The sequence below is a fragment of the Podarcis cretensis genome (genome assembly GCF_951804945.1).
Source record: "Podarcis cretensis genome assembly, chromosome: 3".
Classification (NCBI taxonomy): domain Eukaryota; kingdom Metazoa; phylum Chordata; class Lepidosauria; order Squamata; family Lacertidae; genus Podarcis; species Podarcis cretensis.
In genome coordinates, this window is record NC_137172.1 from 18,549,434 (window position 1) to 18,563,836 (window position 14,403).

Here is a 14,403-nt window from a genome sequence, read left to right on the forward strand (position 1 = left end):
GGCCAGCGCTGTCCGGAGACACTTCCGGGTCACGTGGCCAGCGTGACATCGCTGCTCTGGCGAGCCAGAGCCGCACACGGAAACGCCGTTTACCTTCCCGCTGGTAAGCGGTCCCTATTTATCTACTTGCACCCGGAGGTGCTTTCGAACTGCTAGGTTGGCAGGCGCTGGGACCGAGCAGCGGGAGCGCACCCCGCCGCAGGGATTCGAACCGCCGACCTTTCGATCGGCAAGCCCTAGGCGCTGAGGCTTTAACCCACCTGCGTCCCATTATAAATGATATCTTGCAGTAAATGCATGCGAAACAGCAGCAGCAATGAGCTGCACCTCACTGTCCTTTTTCTAGAGGAGTTCACATCAAGCTTTATTTATGTACATGTGGAGGTGGGAACTGAAGATATTTCAGGTAGCAATCCTGTACCCACCTACTTCACTGCTTGGAAGTAAGACCTATTGAATTCAGTTAAACTTACTTCTGAGTTGCAATGTAAGAAGGCATCATTTCCCGTTCCTCCCGGTTTTCGTCACACGCAGCACTGTTTCTGCTCTGCTGCAGTTCATCTTCCACCAAAAGCTACAATCTTCATCTCGCTGTCTGCTGCGGCAAAACTGCAAAACTTAATTGCATCATATCATTCCACTCCTTTTATTTCAATGCAAGAGAGAGGGGAGGGGGACATAATCAATTACATATTGTTTGCAGACTGAAAGCAACAACAGTGAATACCAGTCGTATTCACTGGATTGATTTATGTGCTGCAATTGGGGCGAGCAGGTGAACAATAGCATTTTCTGCCCCCATTTCAATTTTTGCTGGAATTCTACGACTTCCAGACAGAAATGTATAGGATTCGCTGTTGTGAGCAACTCAGCACCTCTGTGCATGCTTAAAGATTTCCTGAAGGGAAGAGGATCTTCTTAGCAAATACACACAGTGATTATCCTGTTTGTTGGTTTTGGTTTTCATCTGCTGGGGAAAAAGTAGCATGCTTCTATTGGCCTTCAGTTGTGTACTCCATTTGGAACACATCAAAAGGACTGTGCTAACACACCGGAGAAAATTCAGAAGAGGCAAAAATAAACCCAGAATGCAAGATTCTTGCCGATCTAGGCAGAGGCAGGGCTAGTGCACCCAGGGGTGGGGCCATGGGGGCTGGGCAAGCGTCCCAGGAGGCAAGCTGCCTATGGGGGCTGCTTCCTGGGTGGGGAGGGAACCACGTCACTTTGCCAGCAGACTTCCTTCCCTCTTCCTTTTGACAGCTCAGGAGAGGCTTCCCCCCACAGGAGGCAGCTCGAGATTGGGGAGCAACAGTGTGCCGCCCGCCCACGACTCCCAAGCCTCCCCCGAGCTGTCAAAACAAAGGGGGAAGGGGGGAAGGCTACTGGCAAGGCGGTGCAGCTCCGCCCCTTCCCCCAACAGCTCAGGGTAGGCTTGGGAGTCGCGGGTGGGCAGCGCGCTGAATGTCACCCCCCTCAGTGATAACATCCGGGGTGTGGCACCTCCACTGCCCCCCTTCCTCTGCCCCGAAAGGTAAAGGGACCATTAGGTCCAGTCATGGCCAACTCTGGGGTTGCGGCGCTCATCTCGCTTTATTGGCCGAGGGAGCCGGCGTACAGCTTCCGGGTCATGAGGCCAGCATGACTAAGCCACTTCTGGTGAACCAGAGCAGCGCACAGAAACGCTGTTTACCTTCCCACCAGAGCGGTACCTATTTATCTACTTGGACTTTGACGTGCTTTCGAACTGCTAGGTTGGCAGGAGCAGGGACCGAGCAACGGGAGCTCACCCCGTCGCGGGGATTCGAACTGCCGACCTTCTGATCGGCAAGTCCTAGGCTCTGTGGTTTAACCCACAGCGCCACCCGCATCCCTCCTCTGCCTCTAGATCCAGGTAATATGGGAGTTCCTTCCACTTCCAAATAGCTGGGTTCTAAGTGTGGGATAAGATTTTGTTGACCTCTCTGCAAACAGATCAACAGCAGCCAGTGTCAACTACACCCCCTGAAAACTTTGTGCAAACTAACAGGATGAACATTCTATAAAAAGGTTGCCCAATTACTTTTAACAAAAAGATGCAACAAAGAGAGAGCTTATTGTAGTACGAGATGTATTTCTTAATGCATTATGGTAAGTGCGGGGGTGGGTGGGAAGCAAAGTGCTATCAAAGTGCAGCAACCCAGGTTAGAGTGTGTTGTCAGGAACAAACACAGGAGCCTCCTGCCCTTCTTCTGATCATCACTGATATTTCCTTTCAGTGTGTTGGCCTGTACACGGCAAAGGGCCGAGAGCAAGGCGAATACACCCTTTCCCACAGCTCACAGAACTTTTGGAATGAATAGGAGCCTAGGCCCGAAAATGCCTGTGTGAGTGAGTCGCACTCATGTGAGCCACGCCACCTCACAGTGGGCAGATCACATGAGTGGGGCCAACCCATTTGTGTAGGTGTTTATGCATAGCAGCCCCTGCCCACACAGAAGTTTCTGCATGTGGCGGAGGAAGGTGTTTTAATGTGCACTGAGTCCCCTGAGAGACCAGCCAGAACCTGGCTCCTCCTCCCTTTGGACTCTTTCCTCTTCCGGCTGATTATTATAAGAACGATGTAACCAAGCACCAGTGCCTGAGTTTGCTTTCTCCCTCTGCCCGCCAAATTCCTTTTGTGTTGTGTCTCTTTTAGGTCGCATCTGCACTGTCCGATTAAAGCACTCTTAGACCACTTTAATACAGTGGTTTCCCAATGTTGGTCCGTTCACACAACAAAAACTACCATCGAGATTTCAGCATTTTCAAAAGACTTGGCTTTTGAAAAAACAGAGTATTCAGCTAACCAGGAACCACAGCTCTAATAAATATGGAGTATCCTAGGTACTGGCGTTTCTTAAGAGTGCTGGGAATTGTGGATCTGAGAGATTTGCGCCCTTAACAAACTACACTTCCCATGGCTCTTTGGGGATGAAGCCATGACTGTCAAAGTGGTAAAGGTAAAGGTAAAGGGACCCCTGACCATTAGGTCCAGTCATGGCTGACTCTGGGGTTGCGGCGCTCATCTCGCTTTACTGGCTGAGGGAGCCGGTGTACAGCTTCCGGATCATGTGGGCAGCATGACTAAGCCGCTTCTGGTGAACCAGAGCAGTGCACGGAAACGCTGTTTACCTTCCCGCCGGAGCGGTACCTATTTATCTACTTGCACTTTGATGTGCTTTTGAACTGCTAGGTTGGCAGGAGCACGGACTGAACAACGGGAGCTCACCCCATCACTGGGATTCGAACCGCCAACCTTCTGATTGGCAAGTCCTAGGCTCTGTGGTTTTACCCACAGCGCCACCCGCATCCTAAAGTGGTATAAGAGTGCTTTAAATGGACGGTGTGGATGTGACCTTGGTCCCTGCCCTCAGACTTACCCGGTCACAGGGCGGGCAGCTATTGCGGCCTGTCGCACCAGGCCCTTGCCCTTGGGAGCAAGGTCAGGGCTAGGCAGCCGTCCATGGGGAATTCCCAGACCAGCTGGGGGAGATTGGCGGGCTTTCCTGATATCAGTTTATTTGAATACTAGCCAATATGGCCAGGTCAGTTGGGCAGGGTTTGTTCCCCTTCGTGCCTTGCTTCCAGGAAGGGGGGTCACTGCGGATGGGTCCGTGATATGTTTTACTATTTACATTTGTAAGCCATTCTGGGAGCCTTTCTTTGGCTGAAGAATGGTGTAAATAAAAACTATTTAAAAATGAAATAATAAAGGAATCTGACAATGCAAGGATCCACCACAAAAGTAAGTCAGTCAGCAGAAATCTACCAGATTTGCACTTCCCAAATAGGGTTGCTACATGTAACATAGCTGATACAGTGGTACCTCCGGTTAAGTACTTAATTCGTTCCGGAGGTCCGTACTTAACCTGAAACTGTTCTTAAACTGAAGCACCACTTTAGCTAATGGGGCCTCCTGCTGCCGCTGCGCCGCCGGAGCACGATTTCTGTTCTTAAGCTGAAGCAAAGTTCTTAACCTGAAGCACTATTTCTGGGTTAGCGGAGTCTGTAACCTGAAGTGTATGTAACCTGAAGCGTATGTAACCTGAGGTACCACTGTATTCAACTCTCATAAACTGTGTGTGGGTGGAAATTGCTGAAATGTCCATGAAAATCCATACGTATGGCAACCCATGTCAGTAGTACGTAAAGAGAATTTGACAAATTTAATTAAAAGTAGCTGAACCCCCTTTTTTTATTTCACCAAAAACGCTCAACAACTTTGCCAATAAAAGCCCAACAACTTTTGTGTCCAGATTTTCACTTTTTGAAACATGACAAACCTACAAAACAATATGTGAACTGATATGCAGCATTTCTTCCAAATATATCCAAATTTTGCAGTACAGTTCACCAAACAACCAAGGTTTATAAAACAGCATATATTAAGGCAGAGGGTGCATATAAGTGAAAGTAACGTTAAAATGCATTATTTTGGGGGGAAACTGCTTGCAAAAAAATGTATACATTAGTAAAGAAAGAAATACTGCAGAATTGCAGAGAACTGAATTTAAGATGGGAAAAATGGGAAACTGAGAGAACTGAAATGGACAGACCCTTCCATCCCTTGCCCCACGGGACATGAGTGAACCAGATCTAAGAGGCGTCTCAGCCAGAATGCAAATGTTCAGCATGGGGAAGGGAAAAGCTGTAACTAATAAAAGTTGCGCAGAATGAAATCAATCCCAGCTTGTGTATCGTCTTAGAAGGCAACTCAATGCAAGCAGGAAATAAGCTGTCCTTCGCAGTAGCATGTAAGCCAATGCCCTCAAATATTGTTATGTGCTCCCCGCTTCCCAGAGCAGAGAGTAATTCCAAGGGCAGAATTATCAGGTTTAGATTCCGTTGCATGGAACCGGAGAGTTGTGGTGTCTTTGTAATATTTCATTTATAAAATACACAAACAGAGCATAAGCAGTGGCAAACAGTAACTCCTGCAAGGGATCAGTTCTGCTCCAACCCCACACCTCAGAGTTTCAGAAAGAGAGAACTTATTTCACCTTCAGCCTCCTCACACATTCACAGCTCTGTATGTCTCCAAATCCCCAAACTGTCCAACTGCTGTTTCTCACAGCTCACTAGGCCGGCCCCAGACATATTGCTGCCTGAGGCAAAGGACAAGATGCCCCCCTCTCCACTCCATGGACAGAAGCTGATTGGCCTGGCAGCTGAATTTTACTTCAGTGCCTAAGGCAGCAAGCTAGTTTAGGGGGACCAGGACAGAGCATGTGGCAGACATATTTCCTTCCTTCAAGCAGAGGGAAATGTTTGAGGTTGCTCAGGAGGAACACTCAGTGGAATGCCACTGCTGGCCTTCGCCTGCCACCAAATACCTAATAGTAGGGCTGGCCCTTCCTCATTTGACAAACACCACAGACCCTGTCACGGGCGATCTTAGTCCCGGCTGAGGACGTCGGGACCGGGAGCAAGATGGCGGGGTGGGAGCAGGAACGAGAGTCCAGAAACCAGGGGTCCGAGAGTCAGGAAGCAGGGAGTCACAAAGTCAAGGGTCTGAGGGTCGAGAAGCAAGGAGTCAAGAAGCCAAGGTCTGAGGATCAGGAAGCAAGAAGCCAAACGCAGCGAGGCAGGAAAAACAAAGAACAAATTTAGGAAGGCCCCAGTCCTGCAAAGCCCTACTGGTCACAGGGCCCAGCTCCTGCACGCACTCCTGACTGATCCTCAAGATACCCTTCTATTCGCTGAAGGGCCTTCAATCCAGTATGAGGGAGGGGAACTGATTTTTGGTGATTTTCTTTTCCCCGGCATCACCTTTCAGACTATCCAGAGTGAAATATACTCAATTCTGCTCCAGAAGTTGAGGAAATTTCTCTGGATAGTCTGAATGGTGATGCCAGCATCTGTGGTGGGGCAGAGCAAGGAGTGGCAGTAAAGGATGGTTCCAATGAGCAGCCCTGCTCCTTTAGGGGAAAGGCAATCTTGTGTCGAACAGGAACAACCACTTACTTGCCAGACCTGGAAATCCCCTACCCAGAGGGCCTCAGCCTTGTTGGGATTCAACTTCAACTTATTGGCCATCATCTAGCCCCATCACAACATCCAGGTCCTGGACCAGCTACACCTGATTCAGGTGCAACAGAGAAATAGAGCTCGGCCATAGCTCAGTGGCAGAGCATCGGCTTTGCATGCAGAACATCCCAGGTTTGAACCCCAGCATCTCCAGGTTTGAACCCCATGTCACCTCGCCTGATGCTAGATGAACCAATGGTTTGATTCACCATAAGGCAGCTTCCTATGTTCCTGCGACATGCTGCACTCCAGATCTCTTAACGAATTTCAACATATGCCAAGTTTCAGAGAGTTCTTCAAAGTCAGCTATAAATAAAGACGGAAAGAATTGGGACATGTGCTAGCAAGGCAGCCAGGGCATCTGCTATGGCAGGCATTCGCTTGGGCAGCTGGAAGAACAGAAGATAAGAGCCAAAACTGAGGAATTCCTTTGTCACACAACACTCACTGGAAATAAACATGAGAGGCCTTTTAAAAAGGGAAATGTCACGGCAATGCGCAAGGCATGTGTAAAAATGTTGTGGATATAAAGAGGAAATGCAAGAGGGCCCTGGTGTCGTTTATTGGGATAATGGATGCTGTCGATAACAGAAAAATCGTCTCTTGCTTATTATCCACGTTAATGTGAATTTCTGTGACAATATGCGACGGAAACAGGGTTACAATAAAGTAATAGTTCTCAGAGTTTATCTGCTTACCATACCATGGTATCAATTTACTTGGGTCAGTTGCAAATTATAGGCACAGTTAACTCTGTGTGTTATGCGGCTCCTAAGGACCTGCCCAGACATGCTCTACAGTTTGAAATGAGAGACGTGGTTTCTTGGTAAATTCAAAATGTTCCTCACTCCTCTGGGAAACGTATATAAGGGGACCAGTTAAACCAGTACAGTTACTGAGTCCATCCTTCTCTAGCTACTGTTTCAGAGCTTAACCAATTTAGTAGCCTTGAGGGGCTGAAGACCTGGGCTCAGGGCTGACCAAAAAATACAAACAAGCAAGGCTTCCAAAGTGGCCAGCTGCCATCTTGTGGGAGCTTCGATGTTTAACAATTGGGGCAATGTTTCATTGGTGGGACTGCCTGGGTTGCTACTGACATATGACGGGGCCTTTTCAGCCACAGCCCCCCATTTGTGGAATGTCCTCCCTGGGGAGGTGTGTCTGTCTCCCTCATTACTAACTTTCAGGAGAAAATTAAAAATATTTCTGTTTATTCAGTTTGATGGCTGAATGACACTGTTTGCGGTGACCATGAGATAACTGTTCGTATAATTTTTTAATTTTTTTTTAATGATGTTTGGTTTTCTTTTCATTGCTGTTGCTGAGTTTGCCATCTTGGGCTCCTTCGGAAGGAAGGAATAAAAGTAAAATAAATCCCAAAAACTCTTCAAAATAAATATATGAGAACTGTGCAGCAATTCATCTTGGGGTCTACTGAGAGATTACCTTGTTGGGAGACCCTGAAGAGCAGATCCTGAATCTGGGACTGAAGGGATAACACCATTGTCCTCTGACCAAAGAGTAAACTGTAGGAAATTGCGCTATCTGGCAAGGAAACCTCTTAAGCAAAACAGGCCAGATCAGATCAGATGATATTATTAAACCCTTCAAAAAAGGCTTATGGGTTAGGATAGCAGAAATCCGTTTTCCCCATTGATGTTGTCTTGGCTGTCAGAAACAGATGCAAAGCTATCCAGAGGCCATTACAGGTAGTAAGGGCTAGCTTTGGGCCTACCACTCACTTCCTACCTCAGTCTGAGAACAAATCCCTGACTCTGCCTGTAAAGGCCACTAAGGGCCAAATTACAGATAGTGAGTGAGATCTGTGATCAGCTCTTCCAAGGTGTTGATTTGGATTGTGAATATGGAGCTGGGAAGATGCATTTTTAACCTCTCCCCCCGCCCCGCACCTCCGATATAAATAAACCATCATCCTGAAGTTTCTAATAGCTTACCCTCCAACATTTCTCCGATGAAAAGAGGGATGTCTTGAGGAAAAGTGGGACATTCTGGGATCAAATCAGAAACCGGGGTGGCTTCTGTAAATCTATGACCGTCCCTGGAAAATATTCTAGCAACAATTTCAAGGAATGGCAGGGGTGTGTGAATTTATGTGAGATAATCCATGCAAGGTGAGAGGGTCAGCCCACCCACCACCCACCCAATTTTCTGTCCCTGATTCAGCTGCTTTTAGAAAAATTAAATGACTTTGGGATATCTGTTCACAGATCCCCTGCTTCCTGCGTACCATGACCCTCACAATGCATATCTTCCAGCAGCGAACCAAAGAATTGCTAGAGCTGACTTCTGGCTGATTCCAGGCTCCCACTACCACTGCCTGGTTTCTGGTTGAAAACAACCTGGTGTTTTATTCTGGTGGTGAAAACAAGCAGCTGGTGCCTTCAGCAAGACATTGGTTCTGCTCTTCCCCCCATTCAGAGAACATCTCCTACAGAGAAAAGACATCGCCTAGAATATAAGTTAAAACTGCATCTAAAGAAGTTCATGGAGCAAATTCACAGCTGATTGACATTGCTTTTTCTTTTAACATGGTGAAGCAACCACAAGGTACTATTTTCAGCCAACCGTGGTGGTGAATAAGTTTTAGGAATGCTTCAAATAACAAACGCAACTCTTCGTCACCAACTCCTGGGCTCAGCACACATTTCAAAGGTTTTCCAGGATGTGGTCAGACATGATCTTGGCATAGAACAGAGACGGGTCATCAGAGACTTCCAGGAAAATAACAATAGTTGAGGTGTGTGTACCCCTTCAACATCATCTGAAGTGAACACAGACAAATATGTTCCTTGCAATTCTCCCATCTTCCTTTCTTTGCTCGTTTTCCAATTGTCCCACTATCTCTTTGGCTAGTTTCCTAATAAAACTGTGCAAGATATGACACTAAACCACCACAAAAGCCAGCAAAGGAAGGTGGTGGACAGAGAATTCACACCAGAGATGAGGAAAGACAGAGGAACTTTGAAAGCCTCTTCAGCATCTTTTGGAAGATCTGCAGTGTTATGCCTGCACCAAGCCAGAATTGGAGCAAACAGAAAAAAGCTCCACTCATTATTGCATTGTTTGTGAAAGACTGCAAATACTGGAAAAAGGCTCATGTCCAAAGATATCAAATAATTCCATCCCACTTTTGAAAGAATCTAGCAAACAGAATCGATGTTGCAACCTCACCATGTGTGTGTGTGTGTGTTAAAGACAATCACAAATGCATTAACAGAATGATCTGTGCTAACAAAAGGTTTTTAATTGTTCATTGTGATTCTGCATAATCAAAGGGCCATGTATTGCAAACAGCAGCCTGTGAGGTTAAACACACAGAAGAGGCCTCTGGTTTATTTTTATTTATTAACAACTGATCTGTTATAATTAAACTCTTTCGTCAGATGGTGGCTTTGGAATCCAGTGCGTTCAGTTCTGTTCATCTGAGCACTACATTAACTTGCAAGACAAGTTATACGGGCGCTGCCAAGGTTCAAGAAGAGGACAGAGCCCTCAAAGCTATGCCAGAACAGGTACTACTCACTCAGGCTGTCATAAATACTTGACTCAGATAGTAGCTCTGGAATCATATTTGCTCAGCTCATATCTTGACTTTTTACAAGCTATTATCATGTGTTATCACTCATGGCCAGCTGTCACTCTACATGAAGTAATCTGTTTAGCCTTGTTGATTTAATATTCTTGTTGTTATCTTCTTTGCCAGTTTCGAGTTGGCAAAAGTAACTTCTAGGCAGTTCTAAACCTAGGTCCTTAAAGGGTGGGTTATTTTTATACTGCTAGCTTGTGATAGTTTTCCTACGTGGGAAAATCGATTCACCATCCCTGTTACTTGTGAAAGTGACAATAAGAATAACAAGGCAACATCTTGGAATACACTTTTTAAAAAACCCATGTAAGTAGATTTGCTCAGCTGAGTTCAGCTAAGTGCTACATTACTGGCAGGGTAAGTTACTCAAGCTTTGCCAAAGTTCAAGAAAAGGACATAAATCTTAGAAGTCTGCCAAGATAGGTAACAACCCTATCAGTATTACTCCATATGTTGGCCCATAAAAAGCCAGGAGAAAGGAAAGTGGGAGGCTTAGGGTACCCATGAAAAAATATTGTGCAAATCGTAGGCATTTTTTCTCAACACAGTTAACACATAAGGAAAGAGTGTGGCTTCAACACTCAGCAAAACAAAATACATTTATTATTATTATTATTATTATTATTATTATTATTATTATGTTTACCTCCAGGTGATCCTCCTTCAATACACGGCTAACATCCTTAAGCAGAAGACAAGTTTTAATTTAAAAAATCGTCTTTAAGTGATGATAAATATGATACTGCAAAGAGAGAGAGAGAAGACAGAAGGTGATAATTTGTTTAATAAATTATTATTATTATTATTATTATTACACCCTGTCCATCCAAATGGCTTTCCCTAGCCACTCTGGGTGGCTCACAGCATATATCAGAGCATACTAAAACATCAAACATTAAAAACTTTCCAATACAGTTTATGTGATAGAATAGTACGAAAACAGCCAAAATGTTTATATATTCAAAATCCTTGTTTCCACTAACAAATACAACTTCAAACTACAGGTAAGAGTCTCACTGCTGAATGTTTCTCTGCAGGGGAAAAATCCATGCACATAGAAAACTAGGGGAGAAAACTACCACCCCTTTCTATGTGAAAGGCGTTTTTTTTATGTTGTGTGAAGCTTAATGCACAGTGGAGGAGAGCGGAACACTTTTTCAGCCCAAGGACCATATTTCCTTGTGGGCAGCCATTGAGGAGCGGGCACTGATGGACAGGACCAGAGCCAAACATGGGCAGAGCAACTCTACATTGTCTCTACATTCCAGCCATGCAAGAAAGGAGCACTGTCATAGTTCAAGGACATGTTCCAGCCATGCAAAAACACTTGAATAGGCTGTGAACCAAGCCCAGTGAGGGGGGTGGTCTGGGGGTAAGGGAGTGGCTTAGGGGAGTCCAGAGCATTGCACAGAGAGGCCTGAAAGTTCTTCATCCTTGATGAAATGGTATAACTCATGTATTGGTTTACCATCTCATTGAGAACTAGGTTTCATAGTTGGAAGACAATCTAATCTTATAAAGCCTTTCATTCATCGGGGTGTTTTAAGGCTTACGACATGAGGCCAATAATTCAGAACAAAGGTAAGCAGTATGTCAGATTTGAGGTTATACTACGAGGCATCCTGTCTCTGTTGGCTTCGGGAATGGATAACATTAGAAAACACTGATGTTCTAGATTTGGAGGGTCGTGATAACAGATTTGGTTGGCATGCATATTTATGGTATGAAAAGGTAAAAGTACATAAAGGATTTTTTTTTAACCATTTGGTAAGAAAATCAATCTATGGTGTATGGGAGAAATATAAAAACTTACTAGAACAGAAAACACCATGGTGGCTTTCCCCACTTGAAACAATATTATTGAAAAAATTGAATGTAAAAAATAAATGGGCAACATATAAAGAGCTGTTAATGGAGGTGGAGAGTCAACTGAAATTAAAGAACTTTGAAGATATAAGAGAGTTATTAACAGACTGGCTACAATATCACCAATTAAATGATGCATTTAAAAAAGACAAAAGAAACGGATTTAGTAATGAAATTTCAACGTTTGTAAAAGAGCTGTTGGAAAGTAAGGTAAAATTACTGTCTAAAACAAAAAAAGGTAAGCAGTGTGGGCAACAACAATGGCGGCAGTGCAGGCAAAGCCCCGGTGAGGCCGGTGGCATTGCAGTGGCGGGAGCCAGATCTGCCGCCTGAGGCAAATGGCTTCACCTTGCCTCACTGATGGGCCGCCCCAATGGGTGGTCTCTAAACAGAATAAAAACAAAAGGCAGGTGAAGGACGTGAAAGGTGTAGACGAAGCAAAGGAACGGGCAAGGTCTGTCAGTGGTTTGGAAAGACAAGAGGTGAGACCTATGAGAAGAAAACCAGAGTGCTCAGGGCAAAAGGCCCTGCACATAACCCAGCTAAAGCGAAACGTTAAGTTAATCTGCATTGGCTGCAATCTTGACAGTGAAGATGTACCTTTTCCTAATCTTCCCCTGCCCCCAGCACACACACACACACCCCAGCTACAAGGAAGATCCTGACGAGCCACAATAGCAAAGTTCTACCTCCACTGTGAGATGCAGCGTGACTCTGAACCCCAACTGCTGGGAAATCACAAGTGGGCAGAGTAGTGTTGCACTCTTGCAATGCTTGCAAGTTTTCACAGATTGGCTGCTGTAAGAACAGGATGCTGGACTAAACGGGCCATTGGCCTGATGCAGCAGGCTCTTACGATGTTCTTAAGAGTTATGGCCTCAGAATTCTGCAGGGCACAAAGAGAATAACGGGACACAAGATTTGGGGGTGGGGAGGGAGTGGGTTAACTGAAGGGGGTAAGCTGGGAAGGGGAAACTGGAAAATCACAGAAGAAAGGGAACGTTTGGCAATCAATGGAGCTGCTGTAGATATTGGGATAAGCCCTGGTGGGTGAGGTTGAGGAGTGTATTTTCTTTAAGAGAGTGAGAGGCACAGGTGATGTGGTTGGGGGCTTTGGAGAGCAAAGGGTTGATCTAACGGCCAAGGTTTTGGGGAGGGAGATGAAGTAGCAACAAGATGTGGTATATTGTAGCTCTGAGCCACGTTATGATTTTGGCTTGTAGTTCTGAAGTCCAGGGACTTTGGCCGCCCCGTGTATTTAATTTCCTTCTATCAGTTCTTCAGACAAAATATTATGTGTGCGTTAATGCTGAAGAGACGCTAGCCTTTGACCTTGCGATTCCAGAGGGAACATAAAACTGATGTCATCCAAGAAATAAAATAATTAAGGCATATCCATAGATGCACGGCAAACTGGGGGACGTTGTTTTCTTTGGACAATGAACTGATGTATGCTCAGCCATATGGACACTGACATTTTAATGCTTAGTTGTACTCTTCCAGTCCCAGCGCACCTGCGGTACTAGTGGTTTTGCTTTTTGATCCTAATTTCCCACAGTGATAGTATGTCAGCAGCAACAGCCTGCAGAATCTGAAAACCTGCATTTTACTTTCCTTATGAGCTCTGTGGGTTTTCTAAGTCATCCAGTAGCTTCAAATTAAAAGAGGCATTTCATCTGGAGGAATTAATCCCCAAACTTTCCATTGTGAGTTAACCTTGGGTGTGTGTCGTTTCCCCCCCCCCCAAAAAAAAATTCAGCTGAGTGATTTTGTTATCACACCTGCAGTACAGTTTGGCTGCTGGGCCATGATCCGTGCACTGTATCATTAGATGTCAGGGGAGAGAACGTACGTCAGCGGTGCAACACTTTACTTGCAGAAAGTCCCAGGTGTGGCAGCACCTATGCTTTATAACTCCCTGCCTGCTAGGTAGGCCTTCTTGTTATATTGTTTTAGGGAGCTTCCAGGCAACCTGTTTGTGGAACATTCATCCCGATTTGTTTGCAGGGAGATTAGATGATGATGATGGCTATCGTAATGAGCATTCACTCAGATTTGCTTTGGGTTGACGTTGCACTAAAGCAAAGGGCATTTTCCCATCACTGTAGTTTGTCAAGGGTGCTGGCAGTTGGGTGTGTGTAAACTACAGTTCCCAGGATTCATAATAATAATAATAATAATAATAATAATAATAATAATAATAATTTATTTATACCCCGCCCATCTGGCTGGGTTTCCCCAGCCACTCTGGGCAGCTTCCAACAAGACACTAAAATACAGTAACCTATTAAACATTAAAAGCTTCCCTAAACAGGACTGCCATCAGATGTCTTCTAAAAGTCTGGTAGTTATTTTTCTCTTTGACATCTGGTGGGAGGGCGTTCCACGGGGGGGTGCCACTACTGAGAAGGCCCTCTGCCTGGTTCCCTGTAACTTTAGGGGAAGCCATGTGCTTTAAATGTATGGCGGGGTGCAACCTCTGTTGGGTGTTTCTTTTCAACTTGTGAAATGCGCTCCCCACATAACTCTACCCCCTTGGGCTCTCTAAACCTGCAAATTTTCATAATAGCTCCGTAGGTTGGAACGTGGTGATGATAACACCAGGGTTGCAGGTTCAATCCCCATATGGGACAGCTGCATATTCCTGCACTGCAGGCAGTTGGACCAGAAGATCCTCAGGGTCCCTTCCATATAATATGGCTTATTCTAATAACAATTATACCCTATGAGTTAACAGCTCTGTCTTGTGCTTATAGATCATACAATCTTAAAAGAGGTGGCTCACTTTAACAACTTGTGTTAATTCCCTGAATGATGTGCAATTTCCCTAGCAAGAGAAGAAAGCGCTGACCTTTTTATATATGCCAAGAGACAGCCCGGTAAAT

The 14,403-nt window shown here is 45.3% G+C and overlaps 1 protein-coding gene and 1 long non-coding RNA gene across 12 annotated transcripts in view; one reads left to right on the forward strand and one right to left on the reverse strand.

The window, feature by feature from the left end:
* LOC307211921 (uncharacterized protein) overlaps positions 1-14,403 on the reverse strand; it is a 340,964-nt gene that overhangs the window by 284,071 nt on the left and 42,490 nt on the right. For 4 of the 11 annotated variants that reach the window (XR_013836594.1, XR_013836595.1, XR_013836609.1 and 1 more), the window contains exon 1: positions 474-1,266. The exons of 5 other annotated variants lie outside the window; for them this stretch is intronic. The gene's annotated coding sequence lies outside the window, so the exon portion shown is untranslated. Of the gene's footprint in view, positions 1-473; positions 1,267-7,491; positions 7,750-14,403 lie in introns of those variants that run through there. 2 more of the 11 variants (XR_013836599.1, XR_013836600.1) reach the window with 2 other exon arrangements.
* On the forward strand, positions 6,879-10,416 carry LOC307211996. The gene is made up of 4 exons (XR_013836702.1): positions 6,879-7,307; positions 8,485-8,613; positions 9,450-9,578; positions 10,305-10,416. It is a non-coding gene; the product is annotated as an uncharacterized lncRNA (long non-coding RNA).